The sequence below is a fragment of the Capricornis sumatraensis genome, chromosome 12, assembly GCF_032405125.1.
Source record: "Capricornis sumatraensis isolate serow.1 chromosome 12, serow.2, whole genome shotgun sequence".
Taxonomy (NCBI): domain Eukaryota; kingdom Metazoa; phylum Chordata; class Mammalia; order Artiodactyla; family Bovidae; genus Capricornis; species Capricornis sumatraensis.
The window spans coordinates 19,813,745-19,840,175 of record NC_091080.1 but is presented as its reverse complement, the minus strand read 5'-3'; positions in this window follow the sequence as shown (position 1 = coordinate 19,840,175).

Sequence of the window (26,431 nt, the reverse complement as noted above, 5' to 3'; positions counted from 1 at the left end):
ATTTGGTATGTACTTAATTGAGTATGTGTGTGTGTGTTGGGGGGGTTTCCCTGGTAGCTCAGCTGGTAAAGAATCTGCCTGCAATGCAGGAGACCCCAGTTTGATTCCTAGTTCAGGAGGATCCACTGGTGTGTGTGTGTGTGGGTGTGTGTGTGTGTGTGTGTGTGTGTGTGTGTGTGTATGTTAGTCACTCAGTCGTTTCTGACTGTTTGCAACCCCATGGTCTGTAGCCCTCCAGGCTCCTCTGTCCATGTAATTCTTCAGGCAAGAATACTGGAGTGGGTTGCCTTGCCCTCCTCCGCGAGATATTCCTGATCCAGGGATTGAACCCCCATCTCATATCTCTTGCGTTGGCAGATGGATTCTCTACCACTAGCACCATTTGGGAAGTCCTAATTGATGATAGCAGTCCCTTGAATATTCGTACGGAGAAGGCAATGGCGCCCCACTCCAGTACTCTTGCCTGGAAAATCCCATGGACAGAGGAGCCTGGTGGGCTACAGTCCATGGGGTCGCACAGAGTCAGACACGACTGAGCGACTTCACTTTCACTTTTCACTTTCATGCATTCGAGAAGGAAATGGCAACCCACTCCAGTGTTCTTGCCTGGAGAATCCCAGGGATGGGGGAGCCTGGTGGGCTGCTGTCTATGGGGTTGCACAGAGTCGGACACGACTGAAGCCACTTAGCAGCAGCAAATATTCGTAGGTAGTCTGTGCTATGGAATCCTTGACTTTCAAGGACTCCAGACTGTGGAAATGTGCCTTTGCAAGCACTGTGGGCAGGGGCTGTGTTTCTCATGTTCATTACTGTGTCCCCAGCACCTAGTACTGTGTAGACATGGTGTCAGTAGGCAATGCATGGATATTGGGTGAATAAAGGAGAGAATTCCAGGTTCCCTATCACTGTTGCTCAGGATGACTCCAGATTTTACTTATTTCATAAGGGATATTGAAGAGACAAAAAATGATAAAGTAGTAAGTTCCAAGAATAAGAGATATAACCAGCCTTGGAAACACACAGTGAAGGAAGGACTTGATACCTTTGTAGGATAAGATAAAGTGAAAAACTCCGTAATGCCTGACTTGAAACTGGGGGCCTAAGAAGAGATTACTTCTTAGTTAGTAAGGTGAGTTTTCAAAAGAAGGGATAAGAATAGGTTAAGAAATTTTGCTATGCATTTTAAGTCAAAATAGCACAGCTTTTGTTCACGAGTAGTTATAAAGACTCATATAATATGACTCTGTGTTCATTTCTAAGCCACTGAGCCCTATCTTGGATGGCAAACCATTGAGATATTACTTTAGCAGAGAAACCTGGTCAATATTATCTGAAATGAAGGGAACTTCACTACTTTCTTCTGCTTAGCACCTTATGTGCATGTATGACCCCTGGCTGATTAAGATAAAAAAGAGGTTTACATTAGTACCCTACAGAGAGCACTGCTGCTGTTGCTGCTGCCAAGTCGCTTCAGTCGTGTCCGACTCTGTGCGACCCCGTAGACGGCAGCCCACCAGGCTCCTCTGTCCCTGGGATTCTCCCCTAATTGTTTTGCACATTGTAGAAAAAGTGATAAACTCTTATATTAACCAGACCAAGAAACAAACAAACAAACAAACACAAACATCCCTTTAAAACTCTTCATAACATTGTCATTCTGTTCTTCCTGTTTCACTTGAGGTCTATGCCCCAGCCTTAAAGCCTTTGTTCCCCAGTGATTGCCCATTACTAATAAATTCCTCAATATAGGACATTGTCCCTGACTTTCTGTTAGCTTCACTTCACGTCCCATTTTACTATAGCTCTGGTCTTACTGCACGCCTTGTACTTCTTCAGGCACACTCTGCTTTTTCCAGGGAATTAAGACTTTTGCACATGCTTTGCCTTCTGTCAATCATCTGCCTCCACATTCATCTACCCTGTCAATTCCTTACTTGTTTAACTTGTTTTCCTTATCTCATCTTTTCTCATCCCTGTGTTAAATGTATTACCCTCCACTGTGTTCCCCAGTGACCTGTGCTCATTTGCATCATAACACTAATTGTATGATATCATTGTGCTAGACATATTTGTTTCCTATTTTACTTTTAGCCCTGGAAGTTATCTGAACTCAATGACAGAGTTTCAGCCATCATTATTCCTTGGATTGTAGACACTCAATAAGCATTATAGATGTACACTACATCACAGTTGAATGGATACACAAATGAATGAAGCCAGCAGAGCTAAGAAGCCAAGTGCATTTCAAGAAGTTGTTTGGAAGGAAAACTAGTCACAGGCAAAATTGGCATGGTGGACAAGACCAGAATATCATCTTTGTTATCATTATCCTGATACAGCTTTCAAAAATAAGCTGTTTGAAATTTCCACTTAGAGGTAAACATCCTTAGTTGCAAAAAATAAAACCTAGTCTATCTCACTTAAAGTGAAGGGAACTTTATAAAGGATATTAAGAAGTATCCAGGTCTTCCCTGGTGGTTCAGCAATGAAGAATTTACCTGACAATGCAGGATACACAGGTTCAACCCTCTGTCCAGGAAGATTCCACATATTGTCAGGCAACTGAGCCTGTGAGCCATGGTTACTGAGCCCATATGCCCTGGAGCATGTGCTCTGCAAGAAGTGAAGCGCCTGCAGTGAGAAGCCCCTGCATTGTAACTAGAGGGTAGCCCCCGCTGGATACAACTAGAGAAAGCCAATGAGCAGCAGCAAAGACCCAGTGAAGCCAAAAGTAAATAAGTACATTTTAAAAAGAACTTCAATTCCAATGAAAATTTACTTAAAAAAAAAGTATCCACATCGTTCAAGAGGACAAGGAGTTAAGCTCTCACTGGGCAGCCAGGAACTAAATTCTTATCATAGATCTGCAACGCGGACAGACTCTTTACCGACTGAGCCACTGGGGAAGCTTTTATAAAGGAGACTCCTCAGCCATAGCCCCCGGGCACAGGTGGCTGACACCGGGGTCTCTGAATCTGAGAGCATTTGCTTAGACCTCTATTGTTGCTGCCTCTGAGAACTGACTATCTTTCTGCTCTTTGCCGACTTCATATAATTCTGCCCTCTTCGCATCATCCTCTTCCTGTAAGAAATCTCAGGAATGTGTTTCTGACTAGCCCAACTGCAGAACCTGAATACCTGTGTCCCAGCTGCAAGACAGGCTTGCAAAAGACTCTTCTGCCTGGGGAAACAAGACTCACTGGTAGAAAACTAGGAAATTTAGAAGGGCGGTTCAGGAGGTTTGGATAAGACAAATGTCTACTCTACCACCTTAAGAAGATGCATGGGAGCTGGAGGTTGAATCAAGCAGCTCTTGAAATTTGTTCTCTGATTGGGCTGTGTTACATCCATTAGTTTTTATTGCTGCCACTGATACATGCTAAAATGCCTTTAAGTTTGGGGTAGAAAGTTTAGTTGCACAGACTATTACACATTTTTATGGCTCCTAACATCTCAGTGATATTCTTTTCTCCGCTGTTCTTTGGGACACATACCAGTACATATTTAGCTCATTCTGTGATCTTTTGGAATGCCCTGACAACCCAAAGTTTTTTTGGTTTGATTCAGTCTGAATAAGTGTTACTGACATTTTAAAAGTGAACAAGTTGACACTGAAATTACATCAGATGATGGCAAAGAGCAGAAGTTCGCATTTGGTCATCCCAAGTGCTTGATGGCTGTGTCTGAACTTGAGGTCTTACGGGGATAAAAAGGCCCAAATTAAGGGTTGACACAGAAAAAGAAGCATTTGGTGGTAATTTTAGCCTTCAAAGCCTCTCAAGTCATGATGATGCCCACTTAAAATGTGAAATTAGAAAATAAAGAAGGAAATCCCACTAGCTTTGATTTTTATTTAGCTCTCTTTGGACAGTTTTGTGTGTCTCAGAGTCAGTTGAGTCTCATGATAGCTGTTAAATCTGTCAATAAACATTTGCTTTAAACACACACACCATCCCCCAAACCTTTCTCCCTATGCATCATTATTTTGATAAAGTCATAAATATGAACAGAAATTATTTGGCCACACACTTCTGTTTTAGTAGCTGAACAAAGGCTAATGAATAGGGTGGGGAGAAAAAAAAAAAGTCTTTTTCAAATCTCTCACAAGAAGCAGATCTTCTAATGCACTGTCTGTAACACCTCATCTTCCCTTACAGAGTTATGTTCACTGTCTCTGCTTTATTGTTGACTACTCGTTGATCTCAGGAGTGCTCTCAGACATGTCACAACAACATCAAGTACTGTGTTTTTTAGGACTCAGGTCACTTAACCTTGTAAGATTTAATCCATGGGCCACTTTCTCCTTTTGCCTCTCTTTTACCCCAAATTCTATGACAAGGCAAGCTCCTGTTTGCCTTGCCTATGTTTCCAATTCTATCCCTGACTCTGCTTCCTTCCTTTGATTGCAAAAGTGGGTATTTCTAGAGTTCTATCCCTGGTTCTTTCCCCAGCTTTCTGTACACATTGAAGATTAGCCCTGGAACCCTCTTCAAATCTTCAACAATCATATCTATTTAGATGATTTCCCAAATTTATGCTATACCATAACTGATCATGGGCTTTCCTGATATCTCAGTTGGTAAAGAATCCACCTGCAATGCAGGAGACCCTGGTTCAATTCCTGGGTTGGGAAGATCTTCTGGAGAAGGGACAGGCTACCCACTCCAGTATTCTTGGGTTTCCCTTGTGGCACAGCTGGTAAAGAATCCACCTGCAAGGCAGGAGACCTGGCTTCAATCCCTGGGTTGGGAAGATCCCCTGGTGAAGGGAAAGGCTGCCCACTCCAATACTCTAGCCTGGAGAACTCCATAGTCCATGGGGTCAAAAAGAGTCGGACAGTACTGAGTGACTTTCACTTCCCGTAATTGATCATGGATGTTTGAGATTCAGGAGACATTTCTGGGCTGAATGGCTATCTCCTTACTCTAACTTCTGCATAGGTTACTTGACCTCCTTGGGCCTCAATTCCTCACCTGTAACATGGGAATAAACATAGTACACCTACCCTATTGGATTGTGTATCAACTCAAATGGCTTACAATTTATAAAGAATTGATTGTATTTCTCTCCCATGTCACAATCCAATGCCAGAAGAGAGAGAGGAGCTCTGGTCTACTCAGTTCTTCATGGACCCAAGTACCTCCCACTTTGTCTCTCAGTCTGGCCAGATGAGGACTAGGAAGGACAGCAGAGGAGTTATAGGAGGCAGATTTCCAAGTGGAGGACCTTACTTGATCCCGCATTCCTGTGGGCAGATTTTAGCCCCATGACTGCATCTGTCTGGAAAGAAACGTAACACCACAGTGTGCATCGGAGGGAGAGCAGAGGTGGTAAATAAATAAGCTATTTCTATCACAAATGCTTTTTCACTGTTGTTTCCAAAATACAGGGTCTATAAATGATACCATTTAATCCTATTCTTGAGGAAATTGCAGGTCATGGGAATTGTATTTGCTTATGCAAGGCTTTATCTAATACTCCTATCATACAATTCTTTAAACAGAATTCATAAAACTAGTCGCAACACAATAATATCTTAAGAACTTTGTGGTACATGGTTTTCTTTTCAGTTTTTAATCATGAGTACCACATGGCTTTCATGGGGTACTACTAGTAAGGGTAAGATTCCACTGTGTCCAACATTTTTTTTTAATGTAAATATGGAATTAAGTTTGAAATGTGTATTATTTGCTCATTTTCCATTGCATTAAATGGTTTTAGTTCTAATCAAATTGATTTGATTTCTTAATTTTGAAAGTTTAAAAATGAAACATTATAAAAGCAATTAGTTTTTCTGCATTAAATTATCTTGGACAATTAGATTGATTTTTGAAATCAGTATGCCTGACTATTAGATTAATATGAATGTTCTACATGACTTGAAAAATATACTGGAAAATATAGAAACTTTGACTAAATACCCTGAGCTTCACAGGAGCATCAGAAACTCTGCTAAAAAAAAAAAAAAAAAAAAAAAAATCCATATCCTGTGGCTATGTCTGGAAAGGAATTCAAAATATTTTATGGTATCATTGGATATATAAAGAAGAAAGTCACAACTTCTACTGTATTGTTTATGGAGTAAAGTTTAAAATTTTTGATGAGTAATTCAGGAAATCTCAAGTGTTGCTTTCCAAAAAATGACTTGGTTTATTTTTTAATATTCTTTATTATTAATTAAACTTTATAATATTTGAACAGTTACTTTCCATTTACAGTTACAAAATGTTGTCTACAGTCCCTATGTGGTACAATACATCCCTGTAGCCCATCTGAAATGGAGTAGTTTACACCATCCGATCCCCTAGCCCTGGACTGCCCCTCCGCCCCTCCCCACCATCCGATTCCCTAGTCCTGGACTGCCCCTCCGCCCCTCCCCACCATCCCATCCCCTAGCCCTGGACTGCCCCTCCACCCCTCCCCACTGGGAGCCACTAGTTTGTTCTCTGTGAGTCGGCTTCTTTTCCGTTGTATTCACTAGTTTGTTGTAGCTTTTAGATTCCATCTATAAGTAATATCATACTTTGTCTTTCTCTACTTTGATAAAGTAACTTGTAAGAAGAAGATGGAATACTTTAGATCATATTAAAGTATAATAGATTATTCAAGGAAAAGATAAAGAATAGTATATAAAGATAATATAAGAAAGATATATACAATTACATAAAATAAGTTAGTTTTACTAAGTCCTGTAAGAATGACTTTTGTGAAAATCTCATTAAAATCCAGTCTTGTTATTATTATTATTTTTTAGACTATCAAAGAAAATTAGGATATTGGATATTTGTGTTTAAGTATTGGTTTAAGATAACACTAAGATACTCTTAAAATTTTTTTAAAGCAGTAAAAATAATACACAGAAGAACTTTACAAAACATCTTAATGGCTTGGATAGCCACAATGTGTGATTACTCACCTAGAGCCAGACATCCTGAAGTGTGAAGTCAAGTGGGCCTTAGGAAGCTTTACCAGGAACAACAGTAGCAGAGGTGCTAGAATCCAACTGAGCTATTTAAAATCCTAAAAAGATGATGCTGTTAAAGTGCTATACTAAATAAACCAGCAATTTGGAAAACTCAGCAGTGGCCACAGGATTGGGAAAGGTCATTTTTCATTCCAATCCCAAAGAAAGGAAATGCCAAAGGATGCTCAAACTTCCACACAGTTGCACTCATTTCACCTGCTAGCAAGGTAATGCTCAAAATCCTAAAGGCTAGGCTTCAACAGTACATGAACTGAGAATGTCCAGATGTACATGGTGGATTTAGAAAAGGCAGGGAACCAGAGATCAAATTGCTAACATCCATTGTATCATAGTAAATGCAAGGGAATTCCAGAAAAGGCATCTACTTCTGCTTCACTGACTACACTGAAGTCTTTGACTGTGTTATCTGTTGTTTAGTTGCTCAGCTGTGTCTGACAATTTGCAGCCATAAGGACTGTAACCCACCAGGCTCCTTGATCCATGGGATTTTCCAGGCAAGAATACCGGACTCCATCTATTTGCCATGAAGTGATGGGGCCAGATGCCATGATCTTTGTTCTCTGAATGTTGAGCCTTAAGCCAACTTTTTCACTCTTCTCTTTCACTTTCATCAAGAGGCTATTTAGTTGTTCTTCACTTTCTGCCATAAAGGTGGGTCATCTGCATATCTGAGGTTATTGATATTTCTCCCAGCAATCCTGATTCCAGCTTGTGCTTCATCCAGCCTAGCGTTTCTCATAGCATACTCTGCATATAAGTTAAATAAGCCTGGTGACAACATACAGCCTTGATGTACTCCTTTTCCTATTTGGAACCAGTATGTTGTTCCATGTCCAGTTCTAACTGTTGCTTCCTGACCTGCATACAGATTTCTCAAGAGGCAGGTCAGGTGGTCTGGTATTCCCATCTCTTTCAGAATTTTCCAGTTTGTGGTGATCCACACAGTCAAAGGCTTTGGCATAGTCAATAAAGCAGAAATAGATGTTTTTCTGGAACTCTCTTGCTTTTCCACTGATCCAGCAGATGTTAGCAATTTCATCTCTGATTTCTCTGCCTTTTCTAAAATCAGCTTGAACATCTGGAAGTCCATGGATCACGTATTGTTGAAGCCTGGCTTGGAGAATTTTGGGCATTACTTTACTAGCATGTGAGATGAGTGTAATTATGCAGTAGTTTGAGCATTCTTTGGCATTATCTTTCTTTGGGACTGGAATGAAAACTGACCTTTTCCAGTCCTGTGGCCACTGCAGATGATACCACTCTAATGGCAGAAAATAAAGAGGAACTAATGAACCTTTTGATAAAGGTGAAAGAAGAGAGTGAAAAAGCTGGCTTAAAACTCAATATTCAAAAAACTAAGATCATGGCATCTTGTCCTATCACTTCATGGCAAATAGATGGGAAATAAGTGGAAAGAGTGACAGCAGCCACGAAATTAAAAGACGCTTACACCTAAGAAGAAAAGCAATGACAAACTTAGGCAGTGTATTAAAATGCAGAAATACCACTTTGCCTGCAAATGCTCGTATAGTCAAAGCTATGGCTTTTCCACTAGTCCTGTATAGATGTGAGAGTTAGACCATAAAGAAGGCTGAGCACCAAAGACTTTATGCTTTTGAATTGTGCTGGAGAAGACTCTTTAGAGTCCCTTGGACAGCATGGAGATCAAACCAGTCAATCCTAAAAGAAATCAACCCTGAATATTCACTGGAAGGACTGATGCTGAAGCTGAAGTCCCAATACTTTGGTCACCTGTTGGGAAGAGCCGACTCATTGGAAAAGACTCTAAAGATAGACAGCAAGAGGAGAAGGGGTGACAGAGAATGAGATGGTTGGACGGCATCACTGACTCAATGGATATGAGTTTGAGCAAACTCTGGGAGTTAGGGAAGGACAGGGAGGCCTGGTGTGCTGCATTCTGGGGGTCGGAAATAGTTGGACATGACTGAGTGACTGAACAACAACAAGAAAAATGATGTTTTTAAAATTTTCTTAAGATCAGTTTAGCCTATAGAAAGATATTTGTCTTAGAAGAAAAATTGCCTTAATAGCCTCATTATTTCAATAGCAACATTCTACTTGGATTTTAAAAGGATGCTAATTTCTTAAGAAACAAAAGTTTTGTTTTTTTTTTTTTTTGAATGTTATATTGCCTTCATTTTTATGCTGCTAGGGGCTAAAATATTTTATTAATACTTTATTAAATCTACTATCCACAAATTTATAAAAAGAATAAGATAGCTGTTTGTATTTCTTTTAACCAACACATTACACTCATTACCCACCTTTGTGATGTTTCTTTTTTCTCACTGCAACCAGCTGCCAACCTAGAAAAGCCCATTAATCCACTTCACAGCCCCAACAACTGTATTCTTTTTAATCAATGAGGCCGAGCTGCCTTACATGTGTTAGCAACTATGTATCAGCTTAGGCTAAGGAGCCCATTTATCTGTGTTCTCCATCAGATATTTTGTGTTTTGGCTTTAAAAAAAAGTTAATGTTAAAAAAAAATACAGGTATATTGTAAAAATACAGATCACTAAAAAGAACTTAAGAAACAAAGCAACAGTCTATTAAGCCACCTTCCATAACTGAAACAATAATTTTTTTAAAGTTTTGTAGCTCTGGTAACTGCTTCTGCAGCTATGAATAATCAACACATAATCATATATTTAATCTCTTTTTAAAATATAAAGATTTATCTCACCAATCAATAGTAACCCCATGCGTTTTTCCATCTCCTTTACACATGTAAATTTTTAGGTTGTTGACATTATTCTTCCGGTTTACAAATTCCACTTTATACTTAAACTTGAATTTCTTGTCCCAGAGAGTGTAGGTCATTTACCTTTGCCTTCTTGTCACGTTCAGGTCAGTTCAGCCACGCAGCTGTGTCCGACTGTCTGTGACCCCATGGACTGGACTACGCCAGACTTCCCTATCCATCACCAACTTCGGGAGCTTACTGAAACTCATATCCATCGAGTCGGTGATGCCATCCAACCATTTCATCCTCTGTCGTCCCCTTCTCCTCTGGCCTTCAATCTTTCTCAGCATCAGGATCTTGTCCAGTGAATCAGTTCTTTGCATCAGGTGGCCAAGTATTGAGTTTCAGCTTCAACATCAGTCCTTCCAGTGAATAGTCAGGACTGATTTCCTTTAGGATGGACTGGTTGGATCTCCTTGCAGTCCAAGAGACCCTCAAAGGTCTTCTCTAACACCACGGTTGAAAAGCATCAATTCTTCGGTGCTCAGCTTTCTTTATAGTCCAAATCTCACACCTATATATGACTACTGGAGAAACCATAGCTTTGACTAGACAGATCTCTATCTGCAAAGTAATGTCTCTGCTTTTTAATATGATGTCTAGGTGGGTCATAACTTTTCTTCTAGGGAGCAAGTGTCTTTTAATTTCATGGCTGCAGTCACCATCTACAGTGATTTTGGAGCCCCTAAAAATAAAGTCGGTCACTGATTCCACTGTTTCCCCATCTATTTTCCATGAAGTGATGGGACCTGATGCCATGATCTTAGTTTTCTAAATGATGAGTTTTAAGCCAACCTTTTCACTCTCTGCTTTCACTTTCATCAAGAGATTCTTTAGTTCTTTGCTTTCTGCCATAAGGGTGGTATCATCTGCGTATCTGAGGTTATTGATATTTCTTACAGTAATCTTGATTCTAGCTTGTGCTTAATCCGTCCTGGCATTTTGCGTGGATGTTTGCATAGAAGTTAAATAAGCAGGGTGACAATATAAAGCCTTGACATACTTGTTTCCTGATTTGAAAACAGTCTGTTCTTCCATGTCCAGTTCTAACTGTTGCTTCCTGACGTGCATACAGATTTCTCAGGAAGCAGGTCAGATGGTCTGGTATTCCCATCTCTTTCAGAATTTTCCAGTTTGTGGTGATCCACACAGTCAAAGGCTTTGGCATAGTCAATAAAACAGAAATAAATGTTTTTCTGGAATTCTCTTGCTTTTGTGATGATCCAACAGATGTTGGCAACTTGATCTCTGGTTCCTCTGCCTTTTCTAAATCCAGTTTGAACATCTGGAAGTTCATGGTTCATGTACTCTTGAAGCCTGGCTTGGAGAATTTTGAGCATTACTATACTAGCATATGAGATGAGTGCAAATGTGCAGTAGTTTGAGCATTCTTTGGCATTGCCTTTCTTTGGGATTGGAATGAAAACTGATCTTTTCCAGTCCTGTGGCCACTGCTGAGTTTTCCAAATTTGCTAGCATATTGAGTGCAGCACTTTCACAGCATCATCTTTCAGGATTTGAAAAAGATCAACTGGAATTCCATTGCCTTCACTAGCTTTGTTTGTAGTGATGCTTCCTAAGACCCACTTGACTTCACATTCCAGGACGTCTGGCTCTAGGTGAATGATCGCACCATCGTGGTTATCTGGATCATGAAGATCTTTTTTGTATAGTTCTTCTGTGTATCTTGCCACCTCTTCTTAATATCTTCTGCTTCTGTTAGGTCCATACAATTTCTGTCCTTTTTGTGCCCATCTTTGCATAAAATGTTCCCTTGATCACTAATTTTCTTGAAGAGATCTCTAGTCTTTCCCACTATCGTTTTCCTCTATTTTTTGCATTGATCACTGAGGAAGGCTTTCTTATCTCTTCTTGCCATTCTTTGGACCTCTGCATTCAAATGGGCATATTTTCCTTTTCTCCTTTGCCTTTTGCGTCTTTTCTTTTCTAAGCTATTTGTGAGGCCTCCTCGGGCAATCTTTTTGCCTTTTCTGCATTTCTTGGAGATCTTGATCACTACCTTCTGTTCTACGTCACGAATCTCCATTCATAATTCTTCAGGCACTCTATCTATCAGATATAAGCCCTTGGATCTATTTGTCACTTCCACTGTATAGTCGTAAGGCATTTGATTTAGGTCATACCTGAATGGTCTAGTGGTTTTCCCTACTTTCTTCAATTTAAGTCTGAATTTGATGATAAGGGGTTCATGTTCTGAGCCACAGTCAGCTCCCAGTCTTGTGTTTGCTGACAGTATAGAGCTTCTCCATCTTTGGCTGCAGAGAATATATTCAATCTGAATTTGGTATTGACCATCTGGTAATGTCCATGTGTAGAGTCTTCTCTTGTGTTGTTGAAAAAAGGTGTTTGCCATGAACAATGCATTCTCTTGGCAAAACTCTGTTAGCCTTTTACCTGCTTTGTTTTGTACTCTAAGGCCAAATTTGCCTGTTACTCCAGGTATCTCTTGACATCCTACTTTTGCACTCCAGTCCCCTACAATGAAAAGGACATCTTTTTTGGGTATTATTTCCAAAAGATCTTGTAGCTCTTCATAGAACTGTCCATCTTCAGCTTCTTCAGCATTACTGTTCAGGGTATAGACTTGTATTACTGTGATATTGAATGGTTTGCCTTGGAAATGAACAGAGATCATTCTGTCATTTTTGAGACTGTATCCAATTACTGCATTTTGGACTCTTTCATTGACTATGATGGCTACTCCATTTCTTCTAATGGATTCTTGCCCACAGTAGTAGATATAATGGTCATCTGAGTTAAATTCACACATTCCAGTTTATTTTAGTTCGCTGATTCCTAAAATGTTGATGTTCACTCTTGCCATTTCCTTTTTGACCATTTCCAATTTGCCTTGATTCATGGACCTAACATTCCTGCTTCCTGTACAATATTGCTCTCGTTGGACTTTACTTCCATCACCAGTCACATTCACAACTGGGTGTTGCTTTTGCTTTGCCTCCATCTCTTCATTCTTTCTGGAGTTATTTCTCCACTGATCTCCAGTAGCATACTGGGGACCTACCAACCTGGGGAGTTCATCTTTCAGTGTCCTATCTTTTTGCCTTTTCATACTGTTCATGTGGTTCTCAAGGCAAGAATATTGAAGTGGTTTGCCGATCATTTCTCCAGCGGACCACGTTTTGTCAGAACTCTTCACCATGACTTGTCCATCTTGGGTGGCCTTACAGAGCATGGCTCACAGTTTCATTGAGTTAGACAAGGCAGTGGTCCATGTGATCAGCTTGGTTAGTTTTCTGTGATTGTGGTTGTCATTCTGCCTGCCCTCTGATGAAGAAGTTCAGTACAGTTCTGTCGCTCAGTCGTGTCCGACTATTTGCGACCCCATGAATCACAGCATGCCAGGCCTCCCTGTCCATCACCATCTCCTGGAGTTCACTCAGACTCACGTCCATTGAGTCCATGGTGCCATCCAGCCATCTCATCCTCGGTCGTCCCCTTCTCCTCCTGCCCCCAATCCCTCCCAGCATCAGAGTCTTTTCCAATGAGTCAACTCTTCGCATGAGGTGGCCAAAGTACTTGAGTTCCAGCTTTAGCATCATTCCTTCCAAAGAACACCCAGGGCTGATCTCCTTCAGAATGGACTGGTTGGATCTCCTTGCAGTCCAAGGGACTCTCAAGAGTCTTCTCCAGCACCACAGTTCAAAAGCATCAGTTCTTCGGAGCTCAACCTTCTTCACAGTCCAACTCTCACATTCATACATGACCACAAGAAAAACCATAGCCTTGACTTGACGGACCTTAGTCAGCAAAGTAATGTCTCTGATTTTGAATATACTATCTAGGTTGGTCATAACTTTTCTTCCAAGGAGTAAGCGTCTTTTAATCTCATGGCTGCAATCACCATCTGCAGTGATTTTGGAGCCCAAGAAAATAAAATCTGACACTGTTTCCACTGTTTCCCCATCTATTTCCCATGAAGTGATGGGACCGGATGCCATGATCTTATTTTCTGAATGTTGAGCTTTAAGCCAACTTTTTCACTCTCCTCTTTCCCTTTCATCAAGAGGTTTTTTAGTTCCTCTTCACGTTCTGCCATAAGGGTGGTGTCATCCGCATATCTGAGGTTATTGATATTTCTCCCGGCAATCTTAATTCCAGCTTATGTTTCTTCCAGTCCAGTGTTTTTCATGATGTACTCTGCATAGAAGTTAAATAAGCAGGGTGACAATATACAGCCTTGATGTACTTCTTTTCCTATTTGGAACCAGTCTGTGGTTCCATGTCCAGTTCTAACTGTTGCTTCCTGACCTGCATACAGATTTCTCAAGAGGCAGGTCAGGTGGTCTGGTATTCCCATCTCTTTCAGAATTTTCCACAGTTTATTGTAGTCCACACAGTCAAAGGCTTTGGCATAGTCAGTAAAGCAGAAATAGATGTTTTTCTGGAACTCTCTTGCTTTTTCCATGATCCAGTGGATGTTGGCAATATAAGAAGTTTATGGAAGTTTCCTGATGTGAGAGACTGACTGAGGTGGAAACTAGGTCTCGTTCTGATGGGTTTCCTGTTGTTTGACCTGAGGTCAAACTATGGTGGAGGAAGTGAAAATAATGTCAGCCTCCTTCAAAAGGTCCAGTTCAGGCACTGCCGCACTCAGTGCTCCCAACCCTGCAGCAGGGCCACCATCAACCCATGTCTCTGCCGCAGACTCCTGGACACTGACAGGCAAGTCTGGGTCAGTCTCTTGTGAGGCTAACGCTCCCTTCTCCTGGGTCCTGGTGCACACAGAGTTTTGTTTGTGTCCTCTAAGAGTCTGTTTCCTCACAAGTGTAGGTGAGGATATTAGAACTCTGATCCTTTGACCACTTTTCATCAGTGATCAATATCTATCAGCCATAACTTTACCTGTACAATGTCAAATTAATACATTTTAGATACTCTTCTTTTTATACGGTAAAGTTGAAAACTTTTATTTATTATTTACCTGGTGGCTATGGAAACACTGCTTCTTATGAAACAAATTGGCCTGTCTCAATTAGATTTTCTTCTTTAGTTCCTTTGAACACCAAGGAGACTATTTCAAACATGAAGTTCAAGTGGATTCTCTCACTTACCGTTAATTATCACATATCATTATCAAAATTATGCCATATATATTTTCAATTTTATTTATTTTCTTTCACTTCTTGATCATACTGTATGACATGGGGGAATCTTAGTTCTTAGGCCAGGAATAAAATCTGCAACCTCTTCACTGGAAGCAGAGAATTTTAACCAGTGGGACAACCAGGTAAGTTTTATGCCATATATTTAAATTTGGTTAACATTGGGTAAAATTAAATTCCCATTTTATTTTATTTTTTGTTAAGAAATTACATATTTTTATACTGGGTAATTACTGAATGGAATGTATTGTACCTTCTATTGAGAATATTTTACTCATAAGTCCCAGAGTTCCTGTTCTTATTTGGACAAACATCTTTTTAGACCAGCTGTGTGGGAAGCTTTTGTAGATTCTTTTTTTTTTTTTTTTTTAACCACATTCTTTCTTATATCCTAGATCTTTCTCCTTCCTTAAAAAAATACAAGAAATATATTCTTATATATTGAAATCTCTTTACTGTGACCTTATATTTCATTGATAGTTTGTAGGGAGCCCCACTTGGAGCTCAGGGGGAAGCAGGGAGGGGTTCCCCAGAAGGACCTTGGCAGAGACTAACAGTTGTTGTTCTTTATGCTCACCCCACACCCCAGATGCCTCAGTTTAAAATACAGTTTTCAAAACTTCATCAAATTTCAAATTTGGTGCCAATTTTGTTCACATGCATATGTTTTAGTGTAGAAATATTTGAATCACTTTTCTTTTGTTTTCTGAAACTGTACAAGATTGAGTACAGAACTATCTTTTAGGGGTTTTGTTTTGTTAACATTTTTTTTTTTTAAAGTTCCTTTCAATTTGCAGATCTGTGTCTTTACTGCTGGGAAGTATTTTACTACTCTTTCAAAGTAACTTTTTAAAGTAATAATTCTCTACCTTCTCTTTTCTCTGATGTCTCTCACTGGAATAGTCAATATTTGAGTATTAGGTCTATGTGGTTGACCTGGCTTTGCTTCTCTGATAGCTCAGCTGGTAAAGAATCCACCTGCAATGCAGGAGACCCCAATTCTATTCCTGGTCAGGAAGATCCCCTGAAGAAGGGATAGGCTTCCCACTCCAGTATTCTTGGGCTTCCTTGGTGGCTCAGCTGGTAAAGAATCTTCCTGCAATGCTGGAGACCTGGGTTTGATCCCTGCATTGGGAGGATCCTCTGGAGAAGGCATCCCCACTCCAGTTTTCTGGTCTGGAGAATTCCATGGAATGTGTAGTCCATGGGGTCACAAAGAGTCAGAGAAGAGTGAGTGGCTTTCACTTTCACTTTTAGTTGATTCTTGGCCTCTTTTCTTTTTGTAAAAATATAAATTTATTTATTTTAATTGGTTTTGCCATACATCAACATGAATCTACCACAGGTCTTTCTTTTAATTTGCAACAGATTTTTCTTACTTCCCAATGTTTCCCTTTTTTTGCATCTTTATTTTCTTGAGAATTTGCAATGAGATCAGTTTTTGTGTTTTTTAATTCATAAAGTTATTTATTTATTTTTAGAACTCACATATTTTTCTCTTTTTCCCCCTTTTTTGTTTTTATCAGTTGGTTTTTGTTATAGCTTTCAATTTGATTACTTACTTTTTTGTTGCTATTTTCTTCATGTGTCTGGTGATCAGAAGTTTTCTATTGACATTTTATGATGACAAAATTGTATTAATTATTCTGTGCAGCAATCCTGATATTCTTCTTTTGCTAGTCATGGGAATTTGCTTACATAATAAGCCTTCTCTGAACAAAGAGACTGACAAGTGTTCTGTGAGGGGATGAAGTGGTCAATTTTGAGGCTTTGCTGGGGATAAGTGGGTAGTAGGCAGCCAACTGCTTAGAAATTTGGTACATTGTTTTCTTGAACTGAGATTTCATACAGGGGATTATCTCCTATTATTTGCTTCCCATTTGGCCACTTCTAAACTTAGATTTACAATAGAAAGTTCTTGAAATGTCCAGCAATTTGCACACTCTTTATTCCAGAGGACGATTCTTCTATTGTATGAATTCTTGTTTCCCTGATCTGAGTTGGTTTGAACAATGTAGAAGAAAGCATCAAAAACAAAACAAACCTTTTGCTGCTCTCTTTTAATAGTTTAATCAACTAGTGTGGAGATGGAGGAGCCAAATTCTCTCCATTCTCAGTTAATGTGCTCTGGGTAGGGATCAATTTCTTCTTAGTTTCTGGTGCAAAGCATGTGACCCAAAACCAAGGGAATTATTTCAACCCATGTTGTTGGCCACAGGATTCTTTCTAGAACAAGCAAGTATTTATTCTGATGCAAAAAATTTTCAATGAATTTTATATTATATTCAAAACAAAATTTCAGATGGGTTAAATGAATAACTATGAAAAAGAACTATCTAAAAACCATTAAAGGAAAATAATTTTATGATCTTGGGCTAGTAGAAGTTTATTTTTTTAATTATATTCTGAGATCACAAAACATCAAAGGGAACATTGAAATATTTGATGACAGAAAAATATAAATATTTTGTTTTTGACAAGCTTTAAACTGCAAGCAGAAATTGGCAAGACAATTTCTGTTATTAAACTACAGGTTGCAATAGATATTATCTAAATAATTCCTGTCAAATAGTAAGAAAAAGACAAGAAATCCTGAATAAAAATTTATGAATATTTACCAAAGTAGATATGTAGTATTGGAGAAAGCAATGGCAACCCACTCCAGTGTTCTTGCCTGGAAAATCCCAGGGATGGCAGAGCCTGGTGGGCTGCCGTCAATGGGGTTGCACAGAGTCAGACACGACTGAAGCGACTTAGCAGCAGATATGTGGAAGAATGCTTACTTCAACTGTGTTCTAGTAGTAAAAAATGGATTTTGCTAGTCATTCAGTCATGTCTGATTCTCTGTGGCCCCATGGACTGTAGCCTGCCAGACTCCTCTGTTCTTGGAATTTCCCAGGCAAGAATACTGGAGTGGGTTGCCATTTCCTCTTAAAGGAGTTCTTCCCCACCCAGAGATTGAACTCACATCTCTTGAGTATCCTGTACTGGCAAGCGAGTTCTTTACCACTAGCACCATTTGGGAAGCTCCCCAAATTGGAAGAAACACAAATGTCCAATAATCAAATTAGAATATTCTATATGCACCACATATTCATTGTTGTTCGGTCTTTCCATCGAGTCTGACTCTGTAACCCCATGGACTGCAGCACGCCAGGCCTCCCTGTCCATCACCATCTCTCAGAGTTTGCTCAAACTCATGTCCATTGAGTTGGTGATGCCATCCAACCATCTCATCCTCTGTTGTCCCCTTTTCCTGCTGCCTTCTATCTTTCCCAGCATCAGAGTCTTTTCCAATGAGTCAGCTCCTTGCATCAGGTGGCCAAAGTATTGGACCTTGAGCTTCAGCATCATTCCTTCCAATGAATATTCAGGACTGATTTCCTTTTTAAAATTGCTTAGTTTGGTCTCCTTGCAGTCCATAGGACTCTCCAGAGTCTTCTCCAACACCACAATTGGAAAGCATCAATCCTTCAGCGCTCAGCCTTTATGGTCCAACTCTCACATCCATACATGACAACCAAAAAAACCCATAGCTTTGACTATATGGACATTTGTCAGCAAAGTAATGTCTCTGCTTTTTGATATGCTCCCTAGGTTTGTCATAGCTTTTCTTTCAAGAAGCAAGGGTCATTTAATTTCATGGCTCCAGTCACCGTCCACAGTGATTTTGGAGCCCAAGAATATAAAGTCTGTCACTCTTTCCATTTTTTCCCCATCTGTTTGCCATGAAGTGGTGGGACCAGGTGCCATGATCTTAGTTTTTGAATGTTGAGTTTTAAGATCTTTCCTGTAGCTCTCCTGAAACACAGGAGACCTGGGTTTGATCCCTGGGTCAGAAAGATCCTCTGGAGGAAGGGAATGGCAATCCATTGCAGTATTCTTGCCTGGAGAATCCCATGGACAGAGGAGTCTGGCAGGCAACAGTCTGACTAACACTATTACAAGCCAGCTATTTCACTCTCCTCTTTCACCATCATCAAAAGGATTTTTAGTTCCTGTTTGCTTTCTGCCAAAAGGGTGATGTCATCTGCCTACCTGAGGTTATTGCTATTTCTCCTGGCAATCTTGATTCCAGCTTGTGCTTCATCCAACCCAGCATTTCTCGTGATGTACTCTGCACATAATTTAAATATGCAGGGTGACAATATACAGCCTTGACATACTCCTTTCCCAATTTGGAACCAGTTTGTTGTTCCATGTCCAGTTTTAACTGTTGCTTCTTGACCTGAATACAGGTTTATCAAGAGGCAGATAAAGTGGGCTGGTATTCCCATCTCTAAGAATTTTCTAGTTTGTTTTGATCCACACTGTCAAAGGCTTTAGCATAGTTGATGAAGCAGATCCACTAACATTAATAAAAATGAGCTTGCTCTACATGTATTTTCTTGGATAAAACGCACATATGCCAAACATAAAAAGCAAGTTGCAAAAGCATATATATTCTGAGACTGACAAAACATTTGAGGCATGCAATAAAATTGTGTGTGTATTTATTTATTTACAGATTAAGTGTACAAATAGTAAAAGCAAACAAGTGGGCATTATTATCTGGAAGGTGAGAAGAGGGAGGTAAGGGGATAGAATATATGTAAAGAACATGTACTGACCTCTTCAGTGACCTTCATTTATGTTTGATGTTTTATTTCTTAAGGTAGGCTCTTATTTTAATGTCTAAATATGTTTTTGTTGGGCTTCCCTGGTGGCTTAGTGGTAAAAAATTCACCTGTCAGTGAAGGAGACATGGATTCTATCCTGGTCCAGGAAGGTTCCATATGCTGAGCAGTAACTAAGCCTGAGAGCCACAGATACTGAGCCTGTGTGCAGCACCAATGGAAACCTGAGGACCCAGAGCCCATGCTTTGCAAGAAAAGAAGCTGGAGCACTGAGAAGCCCCAGTAACCTCAACTGGGGAAAAGCCCTCGCAGCAAGGCAGACTCAGCATACCCAAAAATAAATACATAAAATTATTAAAAATAATAATAAACATTTTCATTAATTAAAAATTAAAAGCAATATTATTTAGAAGATATCATTTAAGCTTTGGCATCCAAAAGCCAACTCTAACCTCATAGGCAATGATGCATTTTTGTTTTGTCAGTTGTAACCTAAAGAATGGTATTCCCAGGTGGATCAGTGATAAAGAATCCACCTGCCAATGCAGGAGACTCAGGAGGTGCAGGTTTCTATCCCTGGGTCGGGAAGATCTGCTGGAGGAGAAAATGACAACTATTCCAGTATTCTTGCCTGGGAAACCCCATGGATACAGGAGCCTGGTGAGCTGGGGTCACAAAAGAGTCTGCAAGTCTTAGAGACTAAACATAACAACAACCTGCAGAATGCCAAATTATACAGGCAGGTACTGCTATTACTGTCACCTTCCAGCTGAAAATCAGAAATTTAAGTTAGGAAATATAGAGTATCTGAGACTGAATATTGAGATCTTGGAGGTACTTAATATTAGGCACAGCAGCTTCATTGAGGATGGGTCCCACGTCTAGATCTCTAAACTTCTTTTACATGGAAATGGAAGAGTGAGGCAAGATTTGCGATTCTGAGAAAGCTCATTAAACTCTCATTGATTAGACAGGAAAAGCGGAAATTAATACATTAACCTCGGCTTGTGTTTGAAATTTGACACCTGCTTGTTTGGCAAATGGAAGGATTAACCCAAGTAGTCAAGTGAGTTGTTCAAGTCCAAAGAGAGTCCTTTTATTTAGGTAATATGTTATGCCCCAAATGAATAAATCTCTTATATTTCTGACTTCTTCAAACTTGTATCACTACATTGTCAAAGTAAAATTAGTATAGTAATGTTAATAATCTTTAAGTATTTGACAAGCATTCCAGATTATACATAATTTCCTTTATGTTATCCTCATTTTATTTTAAATGGTTAATGACAACTTTGACTGTTAGGAAGCACTAAATAAAACAGTAGCATCGTAACTACTACTTTTCCAACTGTTTATATGAAGAGTTTATAATATTCTCAAATCGACCCCAGATCTCTGAATTATAACCTTAACCTCAAGGGGCCCAGCCTGGAAATATGTATCTTAAAAACATCTCCCTAAATGGTTATAGTCATTAGCCATATTTGGAAAAAAAAAAAAAGTTAAATGATTTGTATCACTACTCATGTTTAAATTTTTGGTTATTACTTTATATTTCATTTTTTACTTGCATATTGATTTCATGTTGATTATCTGATGTATATGCATTGCTTGATTATAAGGTATGTCATTCCATACATTGATTTGCCTTACTGTGCCATATGAGGAGATTAATTTAGTTTTGTAAGCAATCATAAACTTTAACTCATCAGGACTCAGAATATATATCTACAATTACAAGCAATGTCTTCTTTCACAACCCAGAACCAGTGATCAGCATTTGCTATTTTTATTTCTGTAGTAAAATACTTTTATTATTTAAAAAACTGAAGCAGGGTCTAGATTAAGTGCAGCTGAACCAGATGGAGCTGAGATATTTAAACTTAAGAACATAAAAATATCACAGTTTGTCAGATCAAAGGTGCATCTTAGTTTCTTATCTCTGACACGGACACAGGGAAGGTTAAAAGGTATTAGTTGGTAATTATACTTCATGACACAAACCTCTAAAGCTACAGGCTAGATCCTAAACTCTATTCTTTTTAAGGATTAATTTTAACTCATATTTTATTCACTTTTTTTTTTCAAATCTCTCTTACTTAATGTGTTCTATTTCTTAGATCATCTGTTTTCTATATTTTCATTACCTGTTCTATAAAATAATAGGACTTGATTTTCATCCTATTTTGCTTTCTTTAGCCTCAGGATTGTTCCTTCTTGTAAACTTCCTGGATAATTGAGTCTATCTGTGTCCACTTTTGTCTCACTGTAATGATATTTTAGAGACTGACACAGCCTTTTTCAAACAATTTCTGCATAGAAAAGTTTTGTAGAAATGAAAGCTACTGTATCTTTTTAGCTATTTTAATGTTCTATTCTGTAGATTGTTCTAAATCATGTGCTTTCTTGTTAAAACACTTATGAAACAGGTGCATTAAGTCTTTGTGTAAGGTTTTCCTTTGGGGTTTATTTTCTAAACCTCTCACGGTGAATGCCAGTAACATATTGTAAACATTTTGTATTTTCAATCTGTTTAATCAAGAAATTACCTGGCTACGATTTTTCTCTAGAAGCTTTCAATAGAAGAATGTAACAGAGAATCTAAAATTTCCTTTTTTCACTGGGAAAGGAAACATTCATTCGTTTGTCATTCAACCCATGTCTTTTTGAGTGTCTATCCTGTGTCAGACACAATTCTAGATGTTGTGGATGTAATGATGAAAAAAAATCTCCATCCTCATGGATGTAGCTTATATTCCATGTGAGTAAGGGTTGCAAAATAATTAGACAAGTAAATGATAGTATGGTAGATGATGAGATACATTAAAGAGAAAATAAAGCAGGTCATGAGGAGTCAGATCACACTGGGCCTTCTGTGTAAAAACAAAAAAAAATTTGTCTTTTAACCTGTTGAGAAGGGAGATAATTGCAGGATTTGAAAGAAAAACAAAACAAAACTTAATCTAGCCTGATTTTAATACTATCAACCAAGCAGCCACATTCAGATAACATTCCAGGAAGGCAAGATGAGTAGCAGAAAGGGCGATTGCTTTAATCCAGGAGACAGCTGGTGATGGTTTGAGCAAGTGGAAGGGCAGTGAGGCATGGTTAGAATGTGGACATATTTAGGAAGCAGGTCCACATCTTGAGAAAATAAGGAGTTTCAGAGGAATTTTCATGCCATTTGTCCAAAGCAAATAGAAATAAATTATGTCAACTGAGATAGGGAAGACTGAGAATTTCAAGAGTTACTGTTTTCTAGCCATAGTAAGTATAATTTAGTGGGTAGTTTGAAATCCAGAGTAGAATCCTAATCTATAGACCTTTGCTGATCCCAGTTAGAATGTGCGTCTAACTTAGACACAATATGTGCATGTGTGCATGCTAAGTCACTTCAGTCGTGTCTGACTCTGTGACTCATGGACTGTAGCCCACTAGGCTCCTTTTTCTGTGAGATTTTTCAGGCAAGAATACTGGAGTCGGGTGCCACGCCCTCCTCCAGGGTGTCTTCTCAACACAGAGATCGAACCTGAGTCTCTTATGTCTTCTGCATTAGCAGGCATGTTCTTTACCACTAGCACCTCTGGGAAGCCCATATAAGATACCTAGAAGGGTCAAATTCATAGAGTCGGAAACTACATTGGTAGATCCCAGGGTCTAGGGGGTGGAGGAGAGTGGGGAGGAGGAATGCGGAGTTAGTGTGTAATGGGGACAGAGTTTCAGTATAGGAAAGTGAAAAATTTGGGAGATGGATGAGGGTGAGAATTACACGACAATGTGAATGTACTTAACGCCACTGAACTGTACAGTTAGATATGGTTAAAAAGAGAGAGTGAGGGTCTAAACAGAGTGATCTGAAAGTGAAGTGGGGGGATTCACTATCATCAAATCAGTTCCTTCCTGGAGATATTTAGGGAGATTTCTTTTTATATCCATTTATCTTCAACTGCTCTGATGTGACAAGACTTTCTTTAGAGTCATTCCATAGTGTCCCAGGAACACGAGCCTCAGTGAGCCTGTAATATGCTCTAAGACCCTTTCACAAATGGCTGCTGAATTGCCTTCCCAGGGAGCCCTTTGGCAGGCTGCAGAGACCCAGGCTTGGGAAGCGGGTCTGCTTGCTCTCTTGCTACCATGTAAGAATTTCTCCTGAAAGTTCTGTTGCCAACTCTGCCCACAGCAACCTGCAACCTGAAGTCCATGTGGGCAGCCACGGGCTTAGTATGATAATACATTGAGTAGCATTCGGACACTTCCTGCATTAAGGCAACAATAAATACACCAATATTTTGCTCTCTTATTTTCCTTTTTTTGCTTTCTTATTTTGCTTTCAATATTATGCTTTCTTATAAGAGTGTATTTTATACTTTCTTTAGGACTTTTTCTATTAATATGCAAACATTAATTTTTAAATGTTTGGTTTCACAAATATAAACTGGTTCTGGGTGAATGCAGGGAAAAAAAAAGTTATTTTAAGAATTTGGGGATCCCAGAGGGAAACTGTGTTGAAGAGCAAGTTTACTGGGGAAAGTAAGCTGACTACTCCATCCCTGTGGACAGTGGTGCTAAGTTAAGCCTCTCGTAGGGTCATAGCTGAGATAAAGTCATTTTCAGTTTGTTGTCTGCCTCCTCAAGAGCCTGAATCTCAGAGAAAGAACATCTAATTCATGGGATCCACTGGTTGGGCCAGACCTACTCCCACCCATTGGGCACATGACTGACACTTTTCCACAAAAATTCACTTTATGTAAAATGGTGTGATCAGGAGGAATAAAGGCAAATATCATGTGCCTACTATGAAGGATATTTTGAATCCGAAAAGAAAAAAAATGGTTGTTAAAAATATTATTGAAGGCCCTTTGAAAAAAAATCATATAGTAAATCAGAAGAATAAGAATTCTACTTTTATCAATATGCATTCCAGAGGAAGTAAAGAACGAAGCATTCAAATCAAATTAAAAAAAAAATCAGAGTAAGGAAAGGCACCCAATACAAAGTGAAAAATCAAGGAAAAGTCAGAAAGAAAAAACACTGGAAGAATTTATTGCTTTACCAATGAGGGGAGTTCCATTGGTTGGAAAAAAAAAAAAAAGACCAGAATAATTAGAGGGCATATTATAAAGTTGGAAGAATCCTATTATACTTAGCACACACAGAGTTAATATTTTTAATAACCTCTACAAATCAATATGAAAAAGGTGAACACCCCAATAGAAATATGAGCAGAGAACTTTAACTGACATTTTACAAAGAAGAAATGTAAATGGCCAAAGAATATGTGAAAATGCATTCAATCTCCCTAGCATTCAAAGACATAAAATGAAAATAGCAACGAGATGTCACTTTCATCTACTAACTTGTCAATGACATTAAAAATCATTATACCAAGTTTTTGGGTGACTATAGTGAAAGGGAAGCTCCCTTGATAATGGTGAGAGATTTTTCTGAGCTGACTGTATAAGTTCATGCATTTTCAACCGAGGTTTTAAGAGTAAAGATTTTTATTGTCAGTTTGTTGTTGTTGCTAGATATAAAACAAACCAACTCTGGTAGGCTTAAACAAAAGAAAGCATTGTTGGCAGGGTATTATGGTATCTCACGGGCTTCCTTGCTACCTCAGATGGTGAAGAAACTGCCTATAATGCAGGAGACCTTGGTTCAATCCCTGGGTCAGGAAGATCCCCTGGAGAAGGGCATGGCTACCCACTCCAGTATTCTTGCCTGGAGAATCCCGTGGACAGAGGAGCCATGGGATGGCAGAGTCCGATACAACTGACAGACTAACACTATGGTATCTCGTGGAATCTAAAATGGTGCCAAGCAGCCAGGCTTTGAAATAGTATGAATCTGGTAGCTCTAGGAAAGTGATCAATAGTGGTCTTGACAATTGAAAGAATCAAGGCAGTTCTCTAGATTTCTTTCTCTAGAGCACTGCCAGCGTCACACTACCCAGCCATGGCAAGGTGCTGACTAAATAAGTCTATCGCCTGGCTGTTTCCAGATTGCACTATAGGACTGTATATTGAAGATTTGTCATGTATGATGAAGTATAGTTCTGGAGAGCTGAACTAACTCACGGATCATTTTTATGTAAACTGAAATAGAGAAGGGAAAAGGAGGGAATCCGGGAGAATGATCGGCAGTCCTGCCATTGATAGTAACTCACATCCGAGAACGAACTAGTTATCATTCATTTGATTCTTACTGTGTGTTGAAAATTATGCTAGATACTAGAAATTAATGTACCCCATCTCTCATTATGGATAGTTTACTTTTTAAGAAAATTATATGTTGATATCTTGCTGTTGCTGCTGCTGCTGCTATGTCACTTCAGTCGTGTCCGACTCTGTGTGACCCCAGAGACAGCAGCCCACCAGGCTCCCCCGTCCCTGGGATGCTCCAGGCAAGAACACTGGAGTGGGTTGCCATTGCCTTCTCCGATATCTTGCTAGCTCTGTTCATTAGATGTCTTCATGCATGGTTTTTGGTGTTGTTTTCTTCATGGTTCTACACAGTTTAAATTGCAATTTATATATAATCTCTTATATATGCTTTATACATCACAGATTCTATGTTTGTATTTTTTTAAGAAAAATAGTATTTGGAGTTTTACCTTTGCTTGCATATGTTAGAAAAATTTCAAGTTCATTCAATAAACTTTGAAATTCCTGTTTATATAAAAATATAAATTACAAATAATTCTCTAATAAAGGAAGCCACTTGGTAGGGTTCAGTCTTTAGGCAACACATATTAGTGTAGTTTAAGTTACTTATTCAAATGTCTATATGGGTTAAGTCTATTATATATATATATATATATGAACTTTTCATTAATGAAAGCTGCACTATATCTCAATTTTTATGAGACGTACCAGAACAATATTAGAAAAAAAGAATGATGTGATAAATTACATATGAA